This window comes from Cebus imitator, unplaced genomic scaffold, assembly GCF_001604975.1.
Source record: "Cebus imitator isolate Cc_AM_T3 unplaced genomic scaffold, Cebus_imitator-1.0 Scaffold178, whole genome shotgun sequence".
Lineage (NCBI taxonomy): Eukaryota > Metazoa > Chordata > Mammalia > Primates > Cebidae > Cebus > Cebus imitator.
Window position 1 is genome coordinate 3,633,831 of NW_016107493.1, and position 16,186 is coordinate 3,650,016.

General features: G+C 41.1%; 1 protein-coding gene across 8 annotated transcripts in view; it reads right to left on the minus strand.

Annotated features, from left to right (window-relative positions):
- Positions 1-16,186, minus strand: part of FAM126B (family with sequence similarity 126 member B) — an 81,651-nt gene that overhangs the window by 63,477 nt on the left and 1,988 nt on the right. The gene's annotated exons all lie outside the window — the stretch shown is intronic.

A 16,186-nucleotide genomic window follows, 5' to 3' on the forward strand; every position in this document is an offset into this window, starting at 1 on the left:
CGAAACCCTGTCTCTACTAAAAATACAAAAATTAGCCAGAGCATGGTGGCACGCACCTGTAGTCCCAGCCACTCAGGAGGCTGAGGCAGGAGAATCACTTGAACCCAGGAGGCAGAGGTTGCAATGAGCAAAGATTGTACCACTGTAATCCAGCCTGGCGACAAAGCAAAACTCCATCTCAAAAAAAAAAAGGAAAAAAGAAAAGCAACTGAATCTGTCAAGAAGCTGAGACTACAGGTATGTACCCACTGTGCCCAGCCTTCAAGGAGTTTTAACTTGCCCTATTCCCATTCCACCTCCCCAGCTCCACAGTAGCCTTTAAACAAACAGCCCACTATCAGACAAACAGCCTGACTGGCAGTCACTGAAGGTAACAGAATGGTCTGCAATGCCTTCAAAGCCTCATTCCTGGAAAACTAATTATTTGACCTGTCTGGTAGCTTCCAGCAGACCCTGATATGGTTTGGCTGTGTCCCCATCCAACTCTCATCTTGAATTGTTAACTCCCACAATTTCTACATGTCATGGAAGGAACCTGGTGGGAGGTGATTAAATTATGGGGGCAGATCATTCCTGCACTGTACTTGTGATAGTGAATGAGTCTCATGAAATCAGATGGTTTTAAAAACAGGGAGTTTCCCTCCATAAGCTCTCCCTTTGCCTGCTACCATCCATGTAAAATGTGACTTGCTCCTCTTTGCTTTCTGCCATGATTGTGAGGCCTCCCCAGCCACATGAAACTGTAAATCCATTAAACTTATTTTTCTTCCCAGTCTTGGGTATGTCTTTATCAGCAGCATGAAAATGGACTAATACAGACCTCATTTGCAAGGATGTCTTTAATTTGACTTGAAGATCAACCAGTGCAAATAGTCTTTTCCCTAAGGGCATTTGTCCAAAACAGGAGCAGTTATTTAATATCCTCACTGCCTGAGGCAGTGGAGACAGGGCAAACAACAGGCCAACCAAAAAGCCTAAAAATAAAAGCTGGGATTCAGGCACAATGGCTAATCCTATAATCCCAGCACTTTGGGAGGCCAAGGCAGGCAGATCACTTGAGATTGGGAGTTCAAGACCAGCCTGGCCAACGTGATGGTGAAACCATGCCTCTACTAAAAAGACAAAAATTAGCTGGGCATGGTGGCACACACCTGTAGTCCCAGCTACTCAGGAGGCTGAGGCAGAAGAATTGCTTGGACCTGGAAGGGGAGGTTGCAGTGAGCTGAGATCACACCACTGCCCTCCAGCCTGGGCAGAGTCAGACCCTATCTCAAAAACAAACAACCCAGAAAAGCAAAGCTGGGAAATGAGATGTCCATAAAGGACTTTGAAAATCTCCAACAAATTCCTGAAGGTCATATTCATGCACAGGGATGTATACGTAGAGTTATATACACACACACACACACACACACACAGAGAGAGAGAGAGAGAGAGAGAGAGAGAGAGAAAACATGAAACAAAGGCAGGTCACAATGGCTCACACTTGTTATTCCAGCACTCTGGGAGGCCAAGGCAGGAGGGCTGCTTGAACCCAGGAGTTTGAGACCAGCCTGGGTAACACGTGAGACCTTGTCTCTACAGAAAATTTTAAAAATTAGCAGGGCATGGTGACACATGCCTGGAGCTCTAGCTACTCAGGAGGCTGAGGTGGGAGGATCATTTGAACCTGGGAGGTCAAGGCTGCAGTGAGCCATGACTGTCCCACTGCACTGCAGCCTGGGCAACAGAGTAAGACTCTGACTCAAAAGAAAAAAAAAAAAAGAAAATATATGAAACACAAGTTTTCAAGACACTGGATACAGATGATGAAGAACAATGAAGTTGCCTCAACTTTCTTCCTCAAGACTTTCCAGGCTGCAGGATAAGGAAGAGAAAGGCAAGTGAAATGTGGTAGACTCCCTGAGTTAGGGAGGCAGAACTGAGTATAGGCAGACCAAAGTACTAGAGGACAGTGTAATGTGGAGAGCTATATTGAGAATGAACTCTGGAGATCTGCAAAGGATCCCTCTACTAGAGAGGGATCAGCACACTGTGTGTGTGAGGAAACTACCAGAAGCCCGGAAAACAAGCACCAGAAAGATAAGAGGTAGCAGTGTCCAGAACTTACACAGGGCCAGAAATAGTGTCACTTCTCACCAATTGCACTGAAGATAGGGTCAAGTACACACAAGAGTTCTGCCTAAGTAATGAGGACTAACTAGCCCTACAGTGAACACAGATCCAGCACTATCTATTAAATCTTAAAATCTTTTTTTTTTTTTGAGACAGAGTTTCGCTCTTGTCACCCAGGCTGGAGTGCAAATACATGATCTCCGGTCACTGCAACCCCTGCCTCCTGGGTTCAAGCAATTCTCCAGCCTCAGCCTCCCAAGTAGCTGAGATTACAGGCACTCACCACCACACCCAGCTAATTTTTGTATTTTTAGTAGAGATGGGGTTTTACCATGTTGGCCAGGATGGTCTTGAACTCCTGACCTCAGGTGATCTGTAAAATCAAAACCTGGAAGGATCAAACTATTTTCAAATAAATGTAACTGCATGCCAGAGCAGAGCTCAAAAACATTTATAGAAATACAAAACTATCCCACGTAATGCAAAAGTTTGAAAAGTGCTTGCATACTGGAGCTTTCCATTCTCTCTACTTTTAATATCTAACAGCCATATGAAGAAGCCAGGGCTAGCCTGATGAAGAGACATAGGCCGACCAACAGCCAGCACTATCCAATAAATGTGTGAGTGAAGCCATCTTAAATAACAGTCTCAGTCAAATGACATGAATAATCTCAGGGAAGACCAGAAAAAGAACTGCCCAGATGCCCAAATTACTGACCCATAGAATTATGAGCAAATAAAATAGTTGTCATGTCAAGCTACTAAATTTGGGGGCTATACAATAAAGGGTAACTAGTACATATGTTAAAGAGGAGAGATGAAAAATCATTCATGAATCTACTATAAAAGACATGCAAAAGTGTCCATCACTGGATAATTTTCAAAACAGATCTTATTAGCTGAGTCTCTACCAAGACATTCTGAAGAGACACTAAATTCCAGGAACTAGCAACCAACTCTTAGTTCAAAATGATGCAGGTTTGTATTAGCATTAGAACTCAATGCAGCATTCCTTCCAGTTCCACAGGCTGCAGAAGAGTTAGCCTACTGAAGAAAGTAATGAAAACAATGATTACCAAAAATCATAGCTGTCCATTTATAGGTCCTGGATATCAATACTTTTAAATTATCCATATAATTTTAGTGCTGTCAATTATCTTTGTCTTTTTTTTTGGCTATCTGCCTGCTCTAGCTACCTGGGCTTTCTTGAGGTTTCTTGAACATGCCAAACTCACTCTTGCCTAAGGCTTTGTGCTTCTATTCCCTTTGCTGCCCAGCTGCTTACATTGGTTTCCTTCTTCATCCAGTCTCTGTGCTCACACCGAACAAACAAACAAACAAACAAACAAAAAACACTGGCCAGGCATGGTGGCTCATGCCTGTAATCCCAGCATTTTGGGAGACCAAGGCTGGTGGATCACAAGGTCAAGAGACAGAGACCATGCTGGCCAACATGGTGAAACCCCATCTCTACTAAAAATACAAAAATTAGCTGGGTGTGGTGGCGTATACCTGCGCCAGTAACCACAGAGTCCCAGCTACTTGGGAGGCTGAGGCAGGAGAATTGCTTGAATCTGGGAGGCAGAGGTTGCAGCAAGCCAAGACCATGCCACTGCACTCCAGCCTGGCAACAGAGTGAGACTCCCTCTAAAAAAAAAACCCAAAAACAAAATAAACAAACAAAAAAACACTACTCATCACTGATCACAATCACTCTCTATTCCATGATCTGCTTTACTGTTTTCCACATTTAGTTCTTCTTGTCTCCTACTAGAACATAAACTCCATGTAGGAGAATGTCTTCTTATTCACTACTAAATCCACAGTCCCTATTTCAGCAGCTAGACAAAGCAGGCAGTCACTAAATGTACAGGGAAGCAAGAAGATTCCTATTCACCTAAGTGGTACTGGGGTCACAGCAGAGTAATGACTTCGAAAAATCCTCTCCTCCATAAAAGCAACAAGACACGGGTAAAAATTGTCAGAATGAACTTTTTCAGAACTCTGAAAATTAGCCAAAAGGTTAAAGCAATCTGGGAAGTGTTTATTGTAGAAAAGTAGCTGAGGCAGGGCATGGTGGCTCATGCCTGTAATCCTAGTACTTCGAGAAGCCAAGGCAGGCAGATCAAGAGGTCAAGAGATCGAGACCATCCTGGCCAACATGGCGAAACCCTGTCTCTACTAAAAATACAAAAATTAGCCAGAGCATGGTGGCACGCACCTGTAGTCCCAGCCACTCAGGAGGCTGAGGCAGGAGAATCACTTGAACCCAGGAGGCAGAGGTTGCAATGAGCAAAGATTGTACCACTGTAATCCAGCCTGGCGACAAAGCAAAACTCCATCTCAAAAAAAAAAAGGAAAAAAGAAAAGCAACTGAATCTGTCAAGAAGCTGAGACTACAGGTATGTACCCACTGTGCCCAGCCTTCAAGGAGTTTTAACTTGCCCTATTCCCATTCCACCTCCCCAGCTCCACAGTAGCCTTTAAACAAACAGCCCACTATCAGACAAACAGCCTGACTGGCAGTCACTGAAGGTAACAGAATGGTCTGCAATGCCTTCAAAGCCTCATTCCTGGAAAACTAATTATTTGACCTGTCTGGTAGCTTCCAGCAGACCCTGATATGGTTTGGCTGTGTCCCCATCCAACTCTCATCTTGAATTGTTAACTCCCACAATTTCTACATGTCATGGAAGGAACCTGGTGGGAGGTGATTAAATTATGGGGGCAGATCATTCCTGCACTGTACTTGTGATAGTGAATGAGTCTCATGAAATCAGATGGTTTTAAAAACAGGGAGTTTCCCTCCATAAGCTCTCCCTTTGCCTGCTACCATCCATGTAAAATGTGACTTGCTCCTCTTTGCTTTCTGCCATGATTGTGAGGCCTCCCCAGCCACATGAAACTGTAAATCCATTAAACTTATTTTTCTTCCCAGTCTTGGGTATGTCTTTATCAGCAGCATGAAAATGGACTAATACAGACCTCATTTGCAAGGATGTCTTTAATTTGACTTGAAGATCAACCAGTGCAAATAGTCTTTTCCCTAAGGGCATTTGTCCAAAACAGGAGCAGTTATTTAATATCCTCACTGCCTGAGGCAGTGGAGACAGGGCAAACAACAGGCCAACCAAAAAGCCTAAAAATAAAAGCTGGGATTCAGGCACAATGGCTAATCCTATAATCCCAGCACTTTGGGAGGCCAAGGCAGGCAGATCACTTGAGATTGGGAGTTCAAGACCAGCCTGGCCAACGTGATGGTGAAACCATGCCTCTACTAAAAAGACAAAAATTAGCTGGGCATGGTGGCACACACCTGTAGTCCCAGCTACTCAGGAGGCTGAGGCAGAAGAATTGCTTGGACCTGGAAGGGGAGGTTGCAGTGAGCTGAGATCACACCACTGCCCTCCAGCCTGGGCAGAGTCAGACCCTATCTCAAAAACAAACAACCCAGAAAAGCAAAGCTGGGAAATGAGATGTCCATAAAGGACTTTGAAAATCTCCAACAAATTCCTGAAGGTCATATTCATGCACAGGGATGTATACGTAGAGTTATATACACACACACACACACACACACACATATATATATATATACATATTCTCAGGAAAAATCTAAGAAGCCCTTAAAATCTCCTTAGGGGCTAACCTGAGGCCCTGCACACAACTCATTACTGGAGAATTAATGGCATCTTTTGAAACTCTACTGGGAGAGGATTCTTGCAGCTTGAGCCTGGTTTCTTCCAGACTTCATTCCACATGCATTTTGCTTTGCTAATTTTGCCTTGTATCATCTCATTGTAATAAACCATAACTGTGAATATAATAACTTGAGTCCTGAGAGTCAATCTTGGAAACCATAAAACGTGGGAATGATCTTGAGGGACCCTCAACAAAGCTCCTAAGCCCTTTTGACATAAACCTAGTAAATGGGCCGGGCTCTGTGGCTCATGCCTGTAATCCCAGCTCTTAGGGAGGCAGAGGCAGGAGGATAGCTTGAGCCCAGGAGTTCAAGACCTGCCTGGGCAATATAGCAAGACCCCGTTCTCCACAGAAAAGAAAAAAACAAAAAGACCAAAAAAAAAAAAAAAACCCTAGTAAATGAAGATAACCTCCTAGCTTCCTGCTAGGTAGGACAAGAAGTTCCAGGCTTACCTTGCACAAATCCTGCCCTAGGCCTAGAACCAGACATTTCGCCAAGGAACCCCGTTCAGTAGGAAATAATATTTTAAAGACTATACTCTGGGTGCTAAAGTTTGGGCATGTCTTAAATACAATTTACTCCCATTTAGTGATGTGGGGGTGAAGAGAGGAAAGGATCCATTCCTTGTATTTCAAGTAAAAGAATTTTTTCCCCCATAAAAAGTAGTATCCAACTCTGAAGAACCTAAAACAGGTTGGATATACAACCTGATTAGATATGCAGGCACAAAATTAAAGTAGAAAAATAAATTCCAAGAAAATATGTTGAATTTTTTAATTTTAATTTTCAGAGATGAGTTCTTGCTATGTTGCCCAGGCTAGTCTTGAACCCCTGGTATCAAGCAATCCTCCTGACTTGGCCTCTCAAAGTGCTGGGATTATAGGCATGAGCCACTGCATCTGGCCTATGTTGAATTTTAGAATAAACCTTTCAAATCCTGAATAAACACATGTTTAAAGCAGTTGGTATTCAAAGAGTTGAGTCAAGAAATGCAGGGTCTGGATTTGGTGGCATTTTTAACCTCTAAAAGAATTCCTGGCCGGGTGTGGTGGCTCATGCCTGTAATCCAAGCACTTTGGGAGGCTGAGGCAGGCAAATCACCTGAGATTAGGAGTTCACCAGCCTGCCCAACATGGAGAAGCCTCATCCCTACTAAAAACACAAAATTAGCCAGGTGTGGTGGCACACGCCTATAATCCCAGCTACTCAGGAGGCTGAGGTAGGAGTATCGCTTGAACCCCAGAGACGGAGTTCGCAGTGAGCCAAGATTGTGCCATTGCACTCCAGCCCGGGCAATAAGAGCGAAACTCTGTCTCAAAAAAAAAAAAAAAAAAAAGAATTCCTTACTTACAAGCTCTTCTTAAAGGCAAAAATATTAGAAATATTGGCATCTTTTTTTCTTTTGTGTTTTTTCCCCAATTTTTTTTTATTGTGGTAAAACACATTTAACAAAGAATTTACCATCTTAACCATTTTTAAGTGTGCATTTCAGTAGTATTAAATGCATTCATAATGTTGTGCAACCATCACCATACTCTTTTCATCTTGTAAACTAAAACTCTAGGTTAGGTATAGGAAGATCATACCTGTAATCCCAGCACTTTAGGAGGCCAGGGAAGGCAGATCATTTGAGCCTAGGACTTTGAGACCAACCTGGGCAACATGGCAAAACCGTCTCTATAAAAAACACAAAAAATTAGCTGGACATGGTAGTGCCCATCTGTAGCTCCAGCTACTCCAGGGACTGAGGTGAGAGGATCACTTGAGCCCAGAGTTTGAGGTTACAGTAAGCTATGATCATGCCACTGCACCCCAGTATGGGTGACAGAGTGAAACCCTCTCTCTAAAAATATAAACGCAAAATTAAAAATGAAGGACAAGTTATCATAGCTTAGCCAGCCACCACCACTTAGAAGGAGGCACAGTGCTGTGAGCAGTGGCTTATGCCTGTAATCTTAGCTACTCAGGTGGCTGATGTGGGTGGATCACTTGAAGCCAGTAGTTCAAGACCAGATTGGGCAACATAGAAAGACCCTATCTCTAAAATAAAAATAAAATAAAATAAAAAAGAAGCACAGTGCATGGTGGAACTCTTTAAATTCTGGAAATAACATAAACCATATTTTAGTGTGCTGTTCTGCCCACTTCCTGAATAATTCATTAAGCTGCCAGTTTTAAATGGGGCCTAGGACATAAGAAAGTAAAAGGTCAAGATACTCTGCCATTTGGGCCTTAAGATCCAGCAAATTCAGTGTATTCAAAGTGTCTGTGGTAGAAGTAGCTGTATAAAGCTACCAATAGGCCCTGATAGGAGAATCACAACACACAGCACTAGGCACAAAAGTCCAACTAAAGCAGGACTTCTTCACCTTGGCACTATTGGCATTTTAGTCACCCTTGACATTGTGAGAGGCTGTCTTTTACATGATAGGATGTTTAGCAGCATCCCTGGCCTCTTCCTACTAGATGCCAATAGCACTCCCGCGAATTATGACCAACAAAATGTCTGTAAACATTGTCAAGTGTCCCTTGGGGAGCAAAACTGCCCCTGGATAAGAACTACTGTTCTGAAGAGAGCTATGCTCTCTCTGCAGATGACTGCTCTCCTTTTGAGAAACGGCTCCTTGCTTGGCTTTTGAGCCCCAGCAGAGACTGATCATGTGACTTGACATACTCTCAAAAACTGAGTGTTCTGATCCACCAAGCCATAAAGCTATATGTGCTGGGGGGCATTCCATCATTAAGTGGAAGTGATATTGTGTGTCAGATATTAGTTTTTCCTGTCCTTCAGGGAACATGGGAGGACTATATTTCTCTATCCTCTTTAAGTCAAATGTGACCTTACGACTTTCTTTGACCAAAGAACAGAAATTATTTCTGTAGAAACATTTATGTGCCAGTATGCAATTCTCCAGCCTGTTCTTCTCTTGTCACTATGATAATGGAAGCAGAGATAAATATAGATATGCAATGCTGACCCATCAAATGAAGAACAGCTGTCTGGAATCACCCAACTTGCAACAGATTTTACATGAGAATAAATATATCTCTCTTTTTAAAATTTCAAGCCATTATTTGAAGGTTGGTTGCTACCACTACATAACCACCTAATCATGGCTACAATGCTTATAATATGAGGTTAGAGCAGGCTCCAAAAGCACAAGTAAGCTAAAGGAACAAATGGCTCAGACATCCATGACACTTACTTCTACTAATCAACTGTTCCTTAATCTATGGCCTTGTAGAGTTCCCTAAGATCAAATGAAAGCAGAAAAAAAACAAAAAAAAAAACAAAAAAAAAAAACACTTAGGCCTGGTTTACACGTGGTTGCATACAATATGCTGGCATTAACTTTACAGAGAAAGTGGCCCTACAGGACAGGAGAAAGGGAACTCCCAGCAAGCAGAGCTTCAAACAGTATCTCGTTGTTCACTATACCTGAAGAGACCAAAGGTATGGATCTATTCGTTTGGCTAAATGGCTTTTGTCGTCAATATTTGCTCAACAGGCTCATGAACAAAATGGTCTTGTCAGCAGGAATAGAAATTATACCCTGGCTCAACACAGACTTCTCCTCACCAACACTGATCTACAATTCCATGATATGCCAGGCTGCCTCACACCTCACACATTTTCTTATGCTACACTCCTCTCTGGAATGCCTTTCAACTACGCTCTATCATAACTATCCTCCCCTTCTTCCAACACTGAGACCAACAGTTGCCTCCTCTATAAGGCCCTTTCACAGTATACAACCCTGCATCAATTCAAAGCCCTCTCCTTCCTCTTCACTCAAAAGTTCTCAACATAGGGTCCACATTTCCCCAGGGACCTATAATAAAAGTCATAAACTTTGATAAGAAGAAAATTGTATCACTCATTTTACCAAACTCTAACTAAAATTTACAATTTCATTAGATTGTGAGTATAGGCAAAACGATAAAACAAACAACCATAATATTTTTGTGATTTGGTCACCAATAGAAATCACAGGTATTAGGCCAGGCGCGGTGGCTCATGCCTGTAATCCCAGCACTTTGGGAGGCCAAGGCGGGTGGATCACTTGAGGTCAGGAGACCAGCCTGGCCAACATGGTGACACCCCATCTCTACTAAAAAATACAAAATTAGCCAGGCATCACAGTGCACGCCTGTAGTCCCAGCTACCTGGGAGGTGAAGCATGGGGATCACTTGAACCTGGGAGGCGGAGGCTGCAGTAAGCCCAGATCACACCACTGCACTCCAGCCTGGGCAACAGAGCCAGACTCCATCAAGAAAGAAAGAGAGGAAAGAAAAAGAAAGAAACAAGAAGGAAGGAAGGAAGGAAGGAAGGAAGGAAGGAAGGAAGGAAGGAAGGAAGAAGGAAGGAGGAAGGAAGGAAGGAAGGAAGGAAGGAAGGAAATCATAGGAATTTTCATATCAAATTAGATACATTTGTTGTTTATCACTATGTCATAACATTTTCTCTGGTCAGAGAGCTTCTGTTCTACCCTGGATAAAAATGTTTCCAATCTCATCTGCCCAGATATTTGGCTAAACATTTTTCTAGGTGTTTCCATTATGAGATTAACATCTAAATCTATAGTCTGAGTAAAGTAGATTGCCCTCTGTAATGGTAATAGTGGATGTCATTTAATCAGTGGAAAGTGTGAATAGAACAAAAAGGCTAAGCCTCCTGCAAGTAAGAGAGAGTTGGTTCCTCCTGCTTAAGGACATTGGCTTTCTTTTTATTCTTTTTCTTTTTTTTTCCTCTGCTTTAGGTTTTGTTTTACTGCAAGAGGGACATTGGCTTTCTCCTGTCTTTAAACTCAAACTGAAACATCAGCTCTTCAGTGTCTCAAGCCTGAGTGAGTGCTACTGTGTTATCTCTGGTTCTCAGGTCTTTGGACTGTGTCTGACTGGAACTATACTGTCAGGTCTCCTGATTCTCCAGCTTGCCAAATACCCTGCAGATCTTGGGACTTAGCCTCCTAAATTGTGTAAGCAAATTCCTATAATAAACCTTATAATAAAACACACACACACATAGACACACATATACACACACGCACCCTTATTGGTTCTGTTTCTCTGGAAAACCATGATGAAGATAGTTCCTGACTTGTTCGGAATGACCTAAGGATATATGCAGAATTCATCTCTTTTATCTCTCAAAACAAGAATCCAAGTTATAGATGGGAATGCCTGGCCCTGGTATAAGGCATTCCATTACCATGCCTTCTTTAGTAGAACCGGGCACATAAGAAAGACTGGTGGCTAGGCAGATACCCAAACAGAGAGCAAACATCAATCTGTCTTCTTTATGACAGAGAGTGACTCTTTCAGGACCTCCTTATCTTGGCCTTCAGGCAAAAAAAAAAAAAAAACCCTTTCTTTTCCCCTCAAGGAGCAGGGAATCGTTTATTTCTTTCTGTTAATACTGTCCTTCCAAAGAAGTCCTCTCCTCTTCTCCCTCTTAAACCTCATAAATTGATGGGGTGGGCAGAATCATAATGGTAATTAGTCACAACAGCCCATAATACTCAATACCTTCTGTTCTCAGAAACCTGTGTGCAGATTGAAGAATCCTCTTATTGGGCGGGTGTAGTGGCTCACACCTGTAATCCCAGCACTTTGGGAAGCTGAGGCAGGTGGATCACCTGAGGTCAGGAGTTCAAGACCAGCCTGGCCAACATGGTGAAACCCTGTCTCTACTAAAAATAAAAAAATTGGCCGGGTATAGTGGCACATGCCTGTAATCCCAGCTACTTGGGAGGCTGAGGCAGGAGAACTGCTTGAACACGGGAGGCGGAAGTTGCAGTGAGCCAAGATCACACCACCACACTCCAGCCTGGGCGACAAGAGCAAAAACTCCATCTCAAAAAAAAAAAAAAATGGGGGTGGGGAGGAGGGTAGTCTTCTTATTAAACCTTAACTTTTCTGGGGCAGGGAGTATGTCTCACTTGCATTTGCATTTCCAGTTCTTAATAGGACCTACTACATAGTTAGCACTTAATCCCTATCTATTGAATGATGAACTTAACAGCACTGCTAAGCAGTCAGCAGCAGATACAGTATAGAAGACAGGGAGCAAGTATGGCAAAGATTACTAGTTGCCATCCAACACAGATCCTCACTCCACCCCCACTGATCTAGTCTGTATGCTCAGTTCAAAGCCATTTCCGAACCTTACCTGTAGCTAGGGATAGCCAAATGACTATGTTTCTGTCAATGAGATCAGAGGAAGAATTGTGTCGGAAGTTCTGGACAATTTTTTTTTTAAAGATGAGCGGTACAGCTCTTTTGTCTGTGCCTTTCTTCCTCCTTTTTTCTGTCTACAACATAAATGTGATGGCTGGAGATCCAGCAACCATTAGGTGATCTTGAAAATAGAAGACACATACAAGGATGGCAAAAGAAAAAGACAGAAGCAGCCTGTGCCCTTGACAACTCCACAGAGTTGCCATATAGGCCCTAGATTGCCTACCTTTGAATTTTTACACCAGACAAATTAACTACTTTAAGCAATGGTTATTTCTTATCTCTGTTCCCAATAGCCAAACACAATTTCTAACTGATAAGGCAAAAAAGAGACTCCAGCAACAAATCTGTATTCTAAAACAACAACAGCCGTCTCAGCTATACCTCAATTTAATGCTGATAAAATATAAGATATTTGTACTGATATGGGAGGGGTAGAATAGGAAGCAAGACTGAACAAAGAGATTCTACTCTTTGAGGACACAACATATAGTTCAGCTGGATGGATGTTTAGAGTACTTTAGTACACTGACAAATTTTATACTACAGTACTATAATTTTTTGCCAACAGTTGGTATATTCTAAAAAGACAATGTGGCTTACAAAACTGAGACTAGAAAGACCAAATTACATGAAAATAATGGGTTAAGAAAAACAAACTTTTTATCAAAAAAAAGAGAAACAATTTAATGGAAGATGTTAAACTAGCTGTTTAAAACTTGTTCAAATATATATATACACATATTATTTGATATATATATATGCATATATGTATACACATATATTATACACATATGTGTATACACACACATACACATGTATATGGAAAGGAATTTAAGGAGGTTATTGACAAGTCTTAGTAGCTAACAAAAGTCTCTATTAATTAAGAATCAGGGAGACTGTTTTCACAAGATAGTGCTGAAGGAGCCGAAGCCAAAGCAAAGGCTTTGAAGGCCAAGAAGGCAGTGCTGAAAGGCATCCACAGCCACATACCCAAAAAAACAAGATCTGCAAGTCACCCACTCCTGGTGGCCCAAGGCACTGCAGCCCCAGAGGCAGCCCAAATATCCTTGTAAGATAGCAGGATACAAGGAGAAAGAAGCTTGTCCACTGTGTCATCAACTTCCTCCTGACCACTGAGTCTGCCATGAGGAAAACAGAAGACAACAACATACTTGTGTTCATTGTGGATGTTAAAGCCAACAAGCACCAGGTCAAATAGGCTGTAAAGACGCTCCATAACATTGATGAGGCCAAGGTCAAGACCTTGATCAGACCTGATGAAGCGATGAAGGCCTATGTTCGACTGGCTCTTGATTATGATGCTTTGAAGGTTGCCAACAAAATTGGAATCATCTAAACTGAGTCCACCTGGCTAATTCTAAATATATATATTAATACCTTTTCACCAGAAAAAGAAAGACTCAAGCACTATCAACAGTTAAGTAACCATAATGACAAAGGTGATAGATAAATTTTTTCTAACACATTTCATGCCTTACAATAGGACAAAATAGATATTCTGTAACCCATGCTTTGCCATTCAATAAACTGCGGCCACTTACCATATTTTATGACTACTTTTTTGGCAGCTATATTTCAAACCTAGAAAGTACTATAATTCTATAAATATCAAAGTCACACCTCTTAATATACTACATTATTGAGTTTTTATGCTTTTCTCTAAAATTAAAGTCTAGTCATTTACTTTTTCTCAGATTTGTCTCCATGGCACCAGACACCCAAACAGAAAGCCTAGAATTCACAAACATGAACTACAAGTTTCTAAAATGGACCCAAGTTAAGGTAAACACATTTGCAACACCAACTTTTAGTATATATTATTGAGTGAATGTTTATGCAAAGATTAATGCGTATATCCATCATATAGCATTATCAGAAAAGGACCCTGGACTACTCCAACTCTTATTTTTCAATTTTAGTTTAATTCTCGAACTAGATAGCTTTCAGGGACAGTAAGAGAATAGGACATGAATGTCTATACAAATTAGCACAGGTCTGAATCATGAAAGAAATTAGTTTGATTTATGGGAAACAGCTAAGTACCAACTAAGAACTAATCCAAACCAAAACATTCAGCACAATTTTCATTTCTGGCAACTTCAGCTCCTGACTAGAAAAGCTATCCTAGCTATGACAGGCCAGGCACAGTGGCTCACGCCTGTAATCCCAGCATTTTGGGAGGCCAGGGTAGGCAGATCACCTGAGGTCAGGAGTTCGAGATCAACCTGACCAACAGGGAGAAACCCTGTCTCTACTAAAAAAATACAAAATTAGTTGGGCGTGGTGGCACATGCCTGTAACCCCAGCTACTTGGGAGGCTGAGGCAGGAAAATCACTTGAACCTGGGAGGAAGAGGTTGCAGTAAGCCAAGATTGCACCATTGCTCGCCAGCCTGGGCAACAGGAGTGAAACTCCAGGAAAAAAAAAAAAAATGACATTTAATGTCATTTATCAGGACATTTAGTAGAGTTGGCAGTCCTTTCTCTAAAGCTAAAACTACTGTTTCTGCCTCATACCCCAAGTGCCAAAGCCTTGAATTAGATCAATGACTCTGAAATGGAAGCCAGTGGTGAACCAAATAATCAAGGTAATTTGTTTCCAAAATATATCCACCCCTTTCACACTCCCCCACTCCATAAGATTCTGACGGGAAGTGGAGATGATATAAGTGATATGTTCATGCCTTTTTAAAAACTCCTAGATTGTTTTGAGGTATCTATTTCTAACTTCATGAAGAATTAGGTCCAAACTTTTTTAAAGCACTTTATCAATCACAGGCTTAAGGAGCAGAGCCACAAAGTGACAAGGGCTCAGCAGAAGGCTGGGAAGGTAAGGAGCTGTACTTAGAACAAATGTAACCAACTTTCAAAGCTTTCTGTACTGGCTCCCTCCAGAATCCACTGCATTTTAGTCGGTGACAAATGTTCAATTCAACATCCCAAGAAAAGCACACAGTCTACTAGCCAGATAAAAATGTAAAAAGAAGCAATTCTGGAAATAAAATAATAATAATAAGAAGAAGCCACAGACGATGACAGACAAAAAAATCTTCTGTTCTGGCTTTAAAAGAACAGTAAATAAGGATCTCTGAGGGGAAAAAAAAACAACAATAACAAAGTACTGTTGTGGTAACTAGTTTCAAAACTTCTGCCCGTATTTTATCATTTTAATTTTTTTATGATGTAGCATTGGTTTTTCTATAAGGCTCAGTAGAGGTAAAAATCTCAATTGTTCTAGAACTTAACATACTACATGATGTCAAAACAATGTATTACAAATAAACTTAAATCTGAATCACATGTCAAGATAGTTTAAGGGCTGGGCTAAAAAACACACTTTCAAGGTCTATTTTAGGGCAAACAATTAAACTCCTTTACAATCATTGTTTCAAAATCCTTATAAACAGCTCCAATACCGAAATGTTTCATAAGAGAGAACTTCTATTATGTATAAGTTATCATCCAACCACTACTATATGCTAATTTGGACTAGTGTTTCTTTAACTACTTGGTAATTTCCTACTCATGCTCAACTTACTGCATTCTACAATGACACCTACTGGCCATTCAAAATCAGCCATTAGTTCTCTAAGACAGCTCTAGTAGGCTGGTTACATAAGAAGAAACACAGAAACACACACACACACACACACACACACACACACACGCCCATGCACAAAAGCAAAGATTTGTTAACTGGTACTCAAAACACTACAGAATTGCACCTAAAATAGAGCCAGAAATTTTGTGACTGAGACTGCATTATTCTTGGAAAATGAGAAAAGACAGAGAACAAAACACAAAACATCAATTTAAAATTTTTATCTAAAGCATTGACAAATATCTCAATAATAGGAACATCTCTAACAAACAAACTTTAATGATATACCTCTTTTCCAACTAAAATTTTGAGAAAAAAATCAGATTTTGATTTAGATTCATATATAGGAATATAAATTATCACTAATAGAAAACAGTCGCATCTTATAAGGTTTTTCTGACACGCAGTACTGAAATAAGCTTAGGAAAAATTGTAGAGTTGCTGATACTACATTAGACTTTATTTCTTTTTTTTTTTTTTTTTTTTTTTTTTTTTTTTTTTTT